General features: G+C 50.4%; 1 pseudogene; it reads left to right on the top strand.

The window, feature by feature from the left end:
• The first annotated feature begins 8,793 nt into the window (after nucleotides 1-8,793).
• On the top strand, nucleotides 8,794-10,432 carry LOC140905175 (ubiquilin-1 pseudogene; annotated as a pseudogene).
• The last annotated feature ends 292 nt before the right edge of the window (nucleotides 10,433-10,724 follow it).

Here is a 10,724-nt window from a genome sequence, read left to right as displayed (position 1 = left end):
TTTTCACTCATCGAGGGTGACTTTCATCAGCCATTTCATATCCCAGTCATCCAGTTTTGTGAGATCCCTTTGTAACTTTTCTCAGTCAACTTTGGATTTAACTATCTTGAATAATTTTGTATCCTTGCAAACTTTGCCACTTCACTCCCTTTTCCGTAACATTAAGGAATGTGTTGAACAGCACTGGTCCCAGTACAGATGCTTTGGCGACCCCCGCTGTTTACCTCACTCCATTGTGAAAATGGACCATTTTTTCCTACCCTTTGTTTCCGATATTTTAACCAGTTACTGATCCACGAGGTGGCCTTCGTCTTATCCCATGACAGCTCACTTTGCCTAAGAGCCTTTGGTAAGGGACCTAGTCAAAGGCTTTCTGAAAGTCCAAGTGCAGTATGGCTACTGGATCACCCTTCTCCACATTCTTGTTGATGCCCTAAAGCATTCTATTACCTTGGTGAGGCATGATTTCCCTTTACAGAGACTGTGTTAACTCTTCCCAGCATATTGCGTTTATCTTTTAAAGCCATTGGAGATATTTGCTGCTAGCAGTCACAGATGGGCCATACGCCACTGTAGGCAATCCCATAATACCATCTCCTCCATAAACTTATCCAGCACACTTTGCAGATGAGGAAATTTTTCCGGGCAGACGGGGCTCGAGGGGGCTGATAGCTCAGGATGGGGGGATCCCGCTGGAGGCTGCCCACTCTGCAAGTGTGGAGCCAGGTTGGGGAGTGGAGGCAAGGCAGGGACAGGTTTTATAGATTCATAGATGATTAGGGTTGGAAGAGACCTCAGGAGGTCATCTAGTCCAACCCCTTGCTCAAAGCAGGACCGATCCCCAATTAAATCATCCCAGCCAGGGCTTTGTCAAGCCTTACCTTAAAAACCTCTAAGGATGGAGATTCCACCACCTCCCTCGGTAACCCCTTCCAGTGCTTCACCACCCTCCTAGTGAAATAGTTTTTCCTAATATCCAACCTAGACCTCCCTGTGACGGTGCCCCCCATAAGGCTTTATGGAAATATGCTTATGCATGTATATATCAAATAACTGGAATATGTTTTATGCTACATATGCCATGTAACATATATCTGCAAAGGTCATGATCTACTGAATATATTCATCTTATTTGTATGCACGTGTCACTGTTGTATTCAAAGTTATGAATACTGGCTGTATACTTGTTTGATTTTAAATAACCTTAGTAAGGCATTTGGTCAGCTTCTTTAGAAAGGAATTTGCAAGTTAAGTGCCCAATCAAGAAGCACTTAACACACAATGGATCTTGGAAGGCTCCAATCCACATAAGAAGTTGTCCTGGAGACATTCAAGATACCATGTGGGCGATGGCTGCTGCCTGTAAAACCTGAGTCATGCATGGACATGTGACTTGCCTATGTGACTCCAGAACTCCATTTTGTGGCTGGATTCTACACAGGGGGAGGGAGGGGTGTCCACCCACAAGAGAAAGTCTATTTAAACCCCTGGGAGACCCCTCCATTTTGTCTTCAGCTGGCTCAAGAGAGAGCCTCTCCACCCCCAAGGATACCTGAAAGAAACTGGAACAAAGGACAGTAACTACAGGGGGTGTGAGTGACTGCTGGACCCAGACTAGAGGGAGACCAGCCTGTAAAAGGAAGCTTACTGGAATTCCCATGAGGGTGAGGTTTTTATTTGTATTCAGTTTTCTTACTGTATTAGACATAGACTTGTGTGCTATATTTTATTTTGTTTGGTAATTCACTTTGTTCTCTCTGTTACTACTTGGAAACACTTAAATCCTACTTTCTGTATTTAATAAAATCACTTCTTATTTATTAATTAACCCAGAGTATGTGTTAATACGGGGGGGGGGGGGGGGGAGAGGAACACCTGTGCATATCTCTCTATCAGTGTTATAGAGGGCAAACAATTTATGAATTTACCCTGTATAAGCTTTAAACAGGGTAAAACGGATTTATTTAGGATTTGGAACCCATTGGGAGTTGGGCATCTGTGTGTTAAAGACAGGAACACTTCTTAAACTGCTTTCAGTTCAAGCTTACAGCTGTTAGGAGACGTAAGTCAGACCTGGGCCTGGGTTTGCAGCACGCTAGTGGGTGTTGCTCAAACCAGGCAGGGCACTGAAGTCCCAAGCTGCCAGGCAGGAAAGCAGGGTCAGAAGTAGCCTTGGCACATCAGGTGGCAGCCCCCAGGGGGTTTCTGTGATCCAATCCGTCACACTCCCCCACTGCAACTTGAGAACATTGCTCCTTGTTTCGTCATCTGCCACCACTGAGAGCAGCCAAGCTGCTATCAAATCCCCCCTCACTCTTCTCTTTTACAAACTAAATAAGCCCAGTTCCCTCAACCTCTCCTCATAAATCATGTGCCCCAGGACCCTAATAATTTCTGTTGCTCTCTGCTGGACTCTCTCCAATTTGCCCACATCCGTTCTGTTGTGGGGGGCCCAAAATTGGACCCATTACTCCAGATGTGGCCTCACCAGTGCCGAACAGAGGCGAATAATCACTTCCCTCGATCTGCTGGCAATGCTCCTGTGAATGCAGCCCAGTATGGCATTAGCCTTCCTGGCAACAAGGGCACATTGATGACATACTGGTGTTCTACACGCCGGCCTTTTTCTCCTTTTTTGCACACCGATTTGGGCACATCATCCCAGGTTATATTCTCATCCTACTGGCCAACCTCTACGTGCTCATTCCCCCCATGTCAATGTGTTTTCTTTGATGCTGCAGCAGAAGCTCCCTGCTGAGCTAAAGAAGGCAACAGAAAATGCTTTGGGACTGGAAGGCAGCCAGACCATGTGAGTCTTGTTCTGTGTTGAAGGGAAACAGCAAAACAAGAAAGAACAAACGTAAAAATCACCACGAGAGAGGGCACAGCGTGTGCATCTCCCCTGTGACAAGCTGCATCTGAGCTGCAATCTTAATGCAAGACAAAACAGCAGCCAACGGGGCCATGCCATGGGACAGTGGGAAGTGCACTGGGCTGCACATTGGGAGAGAGTGGCTCTAGTCTTGTTTCTGCCACTGACCTGCTGTGTCACCTTGGAGGAGTTTCTTTCCTCCTCAAACTCCTAAATCCTTCTCGGGGTCACTGCTTTGCCATCCTCAGTCTCCCATTCCATAGCCAAGGCCTGTCTCCCACGGACCTTGTGTTTGGCTGCCTTACGGCACATTTCACATGGATGGGCCCGGTTTCCCCAGGCTGATCTCGCTCTCTTCCCTAGACGGGTGGCTCTGTGGGGGTGGCTGGGTGGGAGAGAGGTGAGGGGGTGCTGTGGCCAGGTGCAATGGGTGAGGGGTTCATTTGCCCATGCTCTCTGGTCCCCACGACTGTGGGAGAGAGAGGGGGGAATAGAATCGTGTGTGTGCGATTAGCTGTTTCTTACCCTGTGCTAAAGGAATGTTTTGCCTATCCACCACCTGAGGATAATGTGCTGACTCCTCCTGGGGCTTGGAGGCTTTTTTGGCCTTCTGCTAACATCACACAGCATCCAGCAAAAATGCTGTGGGAATCTATTTTCCTTTTATTCCACCTTCCATTCCTGCAGCTGTTGAGAATAAATGTCTCATAAGTACATGAGAACAGTATATACTTGGTCAGGCCAAAGCTCCACAGTGGCCAATGCCAGGTGCTTCAGGGGGATGAACAGAACTGGGCAATCATCAAGTGATCCATCCCTTCTTGTCCCATCCCAGCTTCTGGTGGTCAGAGGTTTTGGGACACCAGCAGCATGGTCTTGCATCCCCGACCATCTTGGCTTATAACCATTGATGGACCTATCCTCCATTTACTTATCTAATTCTTTTTTAATCCTTTGGTCATCACAACATCCCCTAGCAATGTGTTCCATAAGTTAGCTCTGTGTTCCATGAAAAAATATGTCCTCTTGATTGTATTAAATCTGCTGCCTATTATTTCATCAGGTAACCCTTGGTTTTTGCATTCTATGTATAAGTAAATAACATTTCTTTTTCACTTTCCCCACAACAGTCATGATTTTATAGACCTCTGTCATATCCCCCCTTAGTTGTCTTTTTTTCTAAGCTGAACGGTCCACATCCTTTTAGTCTCTCCTCATACGGAAGCCGTTCATTACCTTTAATCATCTTTGTTGCCCTTCTCTGAACCTTTTCAAGTTACACTGTATCCTTTTTGAGATGGGGCTACCAGAACTGGACGCACTATTGAAGGTGCAGCCATACCATGGATTTATACACTGACAGTATGATATTTTCTATCCATTCCCTAATGGTTCTTAACAATCTATTAGCCTTTTGACCACTGCTGTGCCTAGAGCAGAAGTTTTCAGAGAACTGTCCATGGTGACTCTATGATCTCTTCATTGGGTGGTATCAGCTGATTTAGACCCCATCCTTATATATATGTGTGACATTGCACTCTATATAGTTTTATAAAAATATGCTAAGTGTGAGTATAATGTAACTGGAATGTGCTTCCTGCAATAGGTCTCTTGTAAGCTCATTACAAAGCTTATAATCTACAGAGTGTGGTTATCCTTTTTGTATAAATGTATCACTCTCATATCTGAAACTAGAAATATGAAATATAACTCTGAGGGCCTATTGTAGTTATGCAAAGTGTGGGCCATTAATGGTGGTTTGGAATCTTAATGGCTCCCATTAACCAGGACAATTGACTGTGGATGGCTGTTTTACTTGTAAGTCTTCCTGTACCTGTGGGCTGGCAAGTGGGTAATGAAGTCTTACAGTGACATGTGATCATGTCACCTGAACTGGAATCCATCTTTAACCTGGTTCTTTTCCATTGAGAAGGCGGGGTGGGAACCCAGAGGGACAAAGGATTCCCGCCTTATGCAAAAGCAATATAAGGGGGTGGAACAGAAGAAAGGGGGTGGCCATCATGAGAAATCCCCTAGCTACCACCTGAGCTGGAACAAGGGCTGTACCAGGGGAAAGGATTGGGCCCAGACTAGGAATGCGTCTGTTTTGTGAAAGAAACTTATTGAAACATCTCTGAGGGTGAGATTTTATCTATATTCAGTTTTATTACTGTAATAGGCTTAGACTTGCATGTTTTATTTTAATTTGCTTGGTAATTCACTATGTTCTGTCTGTTACTACTTGGAACCACTTAAATCCTACATTCTGTATTTCATAAAATCACTTTTTACTTATTAATTAACCCATAGTATGTATTAATGGGGGAGGGGGGACACATCTCTCTCTCAGTATTATAGAGGAAGAACAATTTGAGTTTACCCTGTATAAACTTTATACAGGGTAAAAGGGATTTATTTAGGGTTTGGGCCCCATTGGGAGTTGGGCATCTGAATGTCAAAGACAGGAACACTTCTGTAAGCTGCTTTCAGTTTATGCCTGCAGCTGTTAGGGGTCTGGGTTTGCAGCAGGCTCGTGGGTCTGGCTCAAACCAGGCAGGGCTCTGAAGTCCCCGGCTGGGAGGGCCGGGCAAGCCGGGGCTGAAGTAGCCTTGGCACATCAGTTGGCAGCACCAAGGGGGTTTCTGTGATCCAACCCGTCACAACGTGTAGTTAGGATTATTTATTCCAGCGTGCATCACTGTGCGCTTATCAATGCCTCGCTCCATCCCCTTTGGAGCCCCCGTTCAGGTAGCTGAAAGCAGCACGCCGAGAAAACAATGTCAGCCCCGTACTTGCCAGATCTTGGGAGCAGGGCCCTGCCTCTTGCTCACCGCCTGACTTTGCTTCATAGCAGCAAAGTGTTGACCACTACTTTAGCTCAGGCGTCAGGCCTCCTACCAGGCCTCTGATACAAGGGCTTATGTTTCAGCCCCTCTTCCTACTTCACCCCCTTCTTTCCTGTCTTTTCACCCAGTTACTGACCCATGAGAGGACCGTCCCTCTTATCCCAGGACAGGTTACTTTGCTGAACAGCCTTTGGTGAGGGACCTTGGGAAAGGCTTTCTGAAAGTCCAAGTGCACTATAGCTACTGGTTTCAGAGTAACTGGACCACCCTGCTCCACAGGTTTATTGACCCCTTCAAAGAATTCAAAGAGCTTGGTGAGGCAGGATTTCCCTTTGGAAAGCTGTGCAAACTCTTCCCCAACCCATTGTGTTTATCTTTTAAGACAGGGGTGGGAAAACTTTATGTCCCGAGGTCCACATCTGGGTGGGGAAATTGTATGTAGGGCCATGAATGTAAGGCTGGGGCAGGGGGTTGGGATGTGGGACAGAGTGTGGGCGGGGGTGCGGTGTGCAGGAAGGGGCTCAGGGCAAGGGGTTGGGATTCAGGAGGGGGTGCAGGGTGCAGGAGGGGGATCAGGGCAGGGGATTGGAGTGCAGGGGGGATCAAGGCAGGGGGTTGAGTTGCAGGAGGGGTGCAAGGTGCAGCAGAGGGCTCAGGGCAGGAGTTTAGGGGGCTCAGGGCAGGGGGTGCAGAGTGTGGGAGGGGCTGGGGGTGCGGGCTCCAGCCTGGCACCACTTACCTCGAGTGGCTCCGGGATGGCAGTGGTGCGCAGTGGGGCTAAGGCAGGCTCCCTACCTGCCCTGGCCCCGCACCACGCCCGGAAGTGTCCAGCACGTCCGGCACTGCTTCCTGGGGGTTAGGTGGGGCAGGTGGCTGTGCTGTGTGCTGCCCTCGCCTGCAGGTACCACTCCCGCAACTGACATTGGCCGTGGTGCCCCGTTCCCGGCTAATGAGCGATGCCTGCAGGCGAGGGAAGCACACAAAGCCCTCTGCCTCCCCCTCCCCAGGGGCCGCAGGGACGTGATGCTGGCCACCTCCGGGAACGGTATGGGGCCAGGGCAGTCAGGGAGCCTGCCTTAGCCCCACTGCCCCATGGGGCTGGCAATCCCGCGGTCTGGATTGAAAGCCCTGACGGGCCGTAGTTTGCCCTCCCCTGTTTTAAGGCCATTGGAGATATTTGCGACATGGCCATTGTAAGCAATCTCATCATACCGTCCCCTCCATCAGTGTATCCAGGTCACTTTGCCAATGAGGGAATTGAGGAGCACACTGCACTGAGATGGTGAGATAGACTTCCCTGTGATCTCACCTCATTAGGGCTGATGGCTCCGCAGGGGTGTGTGTGTGTCTGTGTGTGTCCCGGCCAGGGTCTGCCCACTCTGCGAGTGTGGAGCCAGGCTGCGGAGCGGAGGCCGGGCAGGGGCAGGTTTGTACCTCAGTGAACTGGAAGTTCACAACCTGTTTAATTTTCCCCATTTTTCCAGTAGCTTCTGGTGGGGAAGGAGGGAGCTGTTCACGGAAGGAGGGAGGCAAAGAGTTAGTTACAGACCCCATTACACACCAGCTTTAGGTTAGCCGCCCCCTGCTCCTGTTGTACACCACCAAAGAACAAGAGAAAATGGTTCCTTTCTTTCACCCTAGGCCATTCATGTAACCCCAGGGCAAAGTGTCTGCATGGCAGGGAGATGTAGCCCCTGGATGACATCCACACAGGCTGGGAATTGGGACTTGGACTCAGGAGATCTGGGTTCTATCCCCAAGCTGTGCCACCAGCCTGCCGGAGAACCTTGGGCAAGTCATGTCGTCTCCCTGTGCCTCAGTTTCCCAATCTGTAAAATGGGAATAATGATACTGACCTCCTTTGTAGAGTACTTTGAGATCCACTGATGACACAGTTCAAAATTATTACTTAAACTTGTTTCCACTGGGGCCCAAAGGCCTGTGCCAGGCTCCTCCCAAACTAGCAAATGGAGACGTTATTCCCTGCTCCGAGGAGCTTACAAACTAGGCTGGACATAAGCAGGGGGAAACAAGGCTGCGCATGCCACAGCTGTGCCGTCGTTCTGCAGCGTGAAGGACAGCAGGTGCGGAGCAGACGTGAAGCAGGGCCATGAGCTTTGATTCTGACCCTGCACCGCTGTCCTTGCTTTCAGTGGAGCTATTCCTGATCCGCGCCAAGACAGAGGAGAATCGAACCCAGAGAGCCGGCTCACCCCTGGCTTCACATCCCCATTATTGGCAGATTCATTAATTCCAAGGCCAGAATGCACCATTATGTTCATCCAGTCTCACCCCCTGCATCACACAGGCTAGGGAACTGCCCCAGAATAATTCCTAGAGCAGATCTCCTAGGAAAACATCCCATCTTGATTGAACAATGGTCAGTGATGGAGAATCCACCACAACCCTTGTCAATTGTTCCAATGGTTAATTATGCTCCCAGTTAAAAATGTCTGAACGTGTCTAGCTTCAACTTCCAGCCAGTAGATCATGTCAGACCTTTCTCGGCTAGACTGAAGAACCCATTGTTAAATGTTAGTTCCCTGTGCAGGTACTTACAGACTGTGATCAAGTCACCCCTTAATTTTCTCTTTGTTAAACTAAACAGATTGGGCTCTTTGAGCCTCTCACTGTCAGGCAGGGTTTCTAATCCTTTAATCATTCCCGTGGCTCTTCTCTGAGCCCTCTCCAATGGATCTGCATTTCTCTTGGGTCTGTCCATTTCAGGGAGCAGGGAGGTAGGGGCTGCCAAGGCCATTGCTGCTCACAAAGATGTCATCGGTGATGTCACAGTTGGCCCAGCCGGGGGGCAGTGCCAGGAACCCCTGCAGAGCAGGAGGGGCAGGAGGGAGCTGGTGCCCTGGGAGTGGAGAAGTGGGGGCTGGTATGCATGATTTGGTCCTGGATTCTGGCATTACGCAGGGCAGAGGGAGGTCGGTTCCCTTCTCTTCCTTCCCCACCCGTAGATCGGTGATCACAAGAGCAAGAACAATACTACGAACATCACCACAGTGAAGCAAACCCAGCCCCCACTGCTCTCCGGCTCTCCTTGGCTCTCCCTGAGCCTCACTAAGCATGGCTGACAGCGGAGAGAACACCATCGCCTGCCCAGTCATCGCCGCCAACCCCCGCATCATCCGAGTCACGGTGAAAACCCCCAAGGTGAGGGAGGAGTTTGTGGTGCCGGAGAACAGCACCATCAAGCAGTTCAAGGAGGAGATCTCCAAGCACTTCAACTGCCAGACCAACCAGCTGGTGTTGGTGTTTGTTGGGAGGATTTTGAAAGACCAGGACACCCTCAGGCAGCGGGGGATCCAGGACGGGATCACTGTCCACCTCGTCATCAGGACTCAGAAGAGACCCCAGGACAATCCGCTTCCTCACATGTACGTGGCCAGGAACGTTGCCCCCGCCCCAGAGCCGTCCGGCATCACCCCTGCGCACAGCAGCGCCTTCGATCCAAGCAGGCGGGGCCTGGGTGTGACCGTCTCCAGCACGGAAGTGCAGAGCCCACTGCAGCTTCTGGCCAGCTCCGAGATGATGGCTCGGAAGGTGGAGAACCCGTTTATCCAGAGCATGCTTTCCAACCCCGACCTCATGAGGCAGCTGATCATGGCCCACCCGCAGATGCAGCAGCTGGCCCAGCAAATCCCAGAGATCAGCCGCATCCTCAACAACGCAGACATCATGAGGGAGATGCTGGACATTGTTCGGAACCCAGAAATGATGCAGGAGATGAGGCGTCAAGACCGAGCCTTGAGCAACCTGGAAAACATCCCAGGCGGGGACAATGCCCTGCGATGTGCCTATGCCGAGCCCCAGGAACCACTGCTGAGTGCCGCCCAGGAGCAGTTTGGAAACCTTCCCTTTGCTATGCTGGTGAGGAATCCCTCCTTGGAGGGTGTGGGCGGCCAGCCGTCTTGCATAGATCACAGAGACCTGTCGGCTCCTCCCTCCGTCTCCCAGAGTGCCACAAGTGTCTGCACCAACAGCACCTGCGGGGACCTGGACAGTGGTGTCACCAACCCTCTCGGGCAGGGCTCTTCCGTGCCCAGCCTGGGACCGGGGGTGTTCACTGCAGGGGGGATTCAGAACTTGGTGCAGCAGATCACCGAGAACCCCCAGCTGATCGTGAACTTGTGCGCGTCCTACACCAAGTGCATGATGCTGTCGCTGATACAGAACGCTCAGCTGGCAGCCCAGGCCACCTTCTCGGCGGAGAGCCCCCAGCACCAAGAACCAGTGACCCAGAGGCTGCCCAATGTCCTTCAGCAGATCCAGAACCCTGAGATGTTGGTGGCCATGTCGAACCCGAAAGCCATGCAAGCTTGGCTGCAGATTGAGCAGGGGCTGCAGACGCTGGCAGCAGAGGCCCCTGTCCTTCTGCCGTGGTTTACTCTCCGTTTGTGGGGACTGGGAAATTCTGGGGCCTCTGTAAGTGCAACGGGCCCTAGCCCTGCACCCAGTGAAATGTCACACCTAGAGCCGGCAGCGTCTGAGCCGGGACACCAACATCTAAACATGCTGCGGATGCTGAAAGTTCTTCCTGGGACGAATCCTCAGCACTTACAAGCACCAGAAATCAAATTTCAGGAAGAACTGGAGTAGCTGGAATCAATGGGCTCCTTGAACCGTGATGGGAACGGACATAGCAACCGGAGAAGATATCAGCACAACCGTGGGAAGACAGAAACATCCAGCCCACCCATCCTAGCACCGTGTCTGTTACGTGTTCACTTGGATTTCGGTCTTATAAACAAACGCCAATAATGGTGCACCTTTCTGTGGGCAGCTGTCACTTTCTTGTCAGAGACCAGAAGTCAGTAGCTTTTGCCTAAAGATGTTGCATGCTTCAGCCTTTTGATAACGGGCAATTACCCAGCAGCTGTCCTCTAGGGAGTTTGAGATAATGAGTGAATTAATTAGGAGCTTCACTACAGCTCTGTGAAGTAGATGTTATTTAGAGCTGGGCAAATATTCCATCTATCTACCTGGGCCCGGATGAG

The sequence above is a fragment of the Lepidochelys kempii genome, chromosome 1 (assembly GCF_965140285.1).
Source record: "Lepidochelys kempii isolate rLepKem1 chromosome 1, rLepKem1.hap1, whole genome shotgun sequence".
NCBI classification, from domain to species: domain Eukaryota; kingdom Metazoa; phylum Chordata; order Testudines; family Cheloniidae; genus Lepidochelys; species Lepidochelys kempii.
This window is presented reverse-complemented; position numbering and strand designations above follow the sequence as displayed.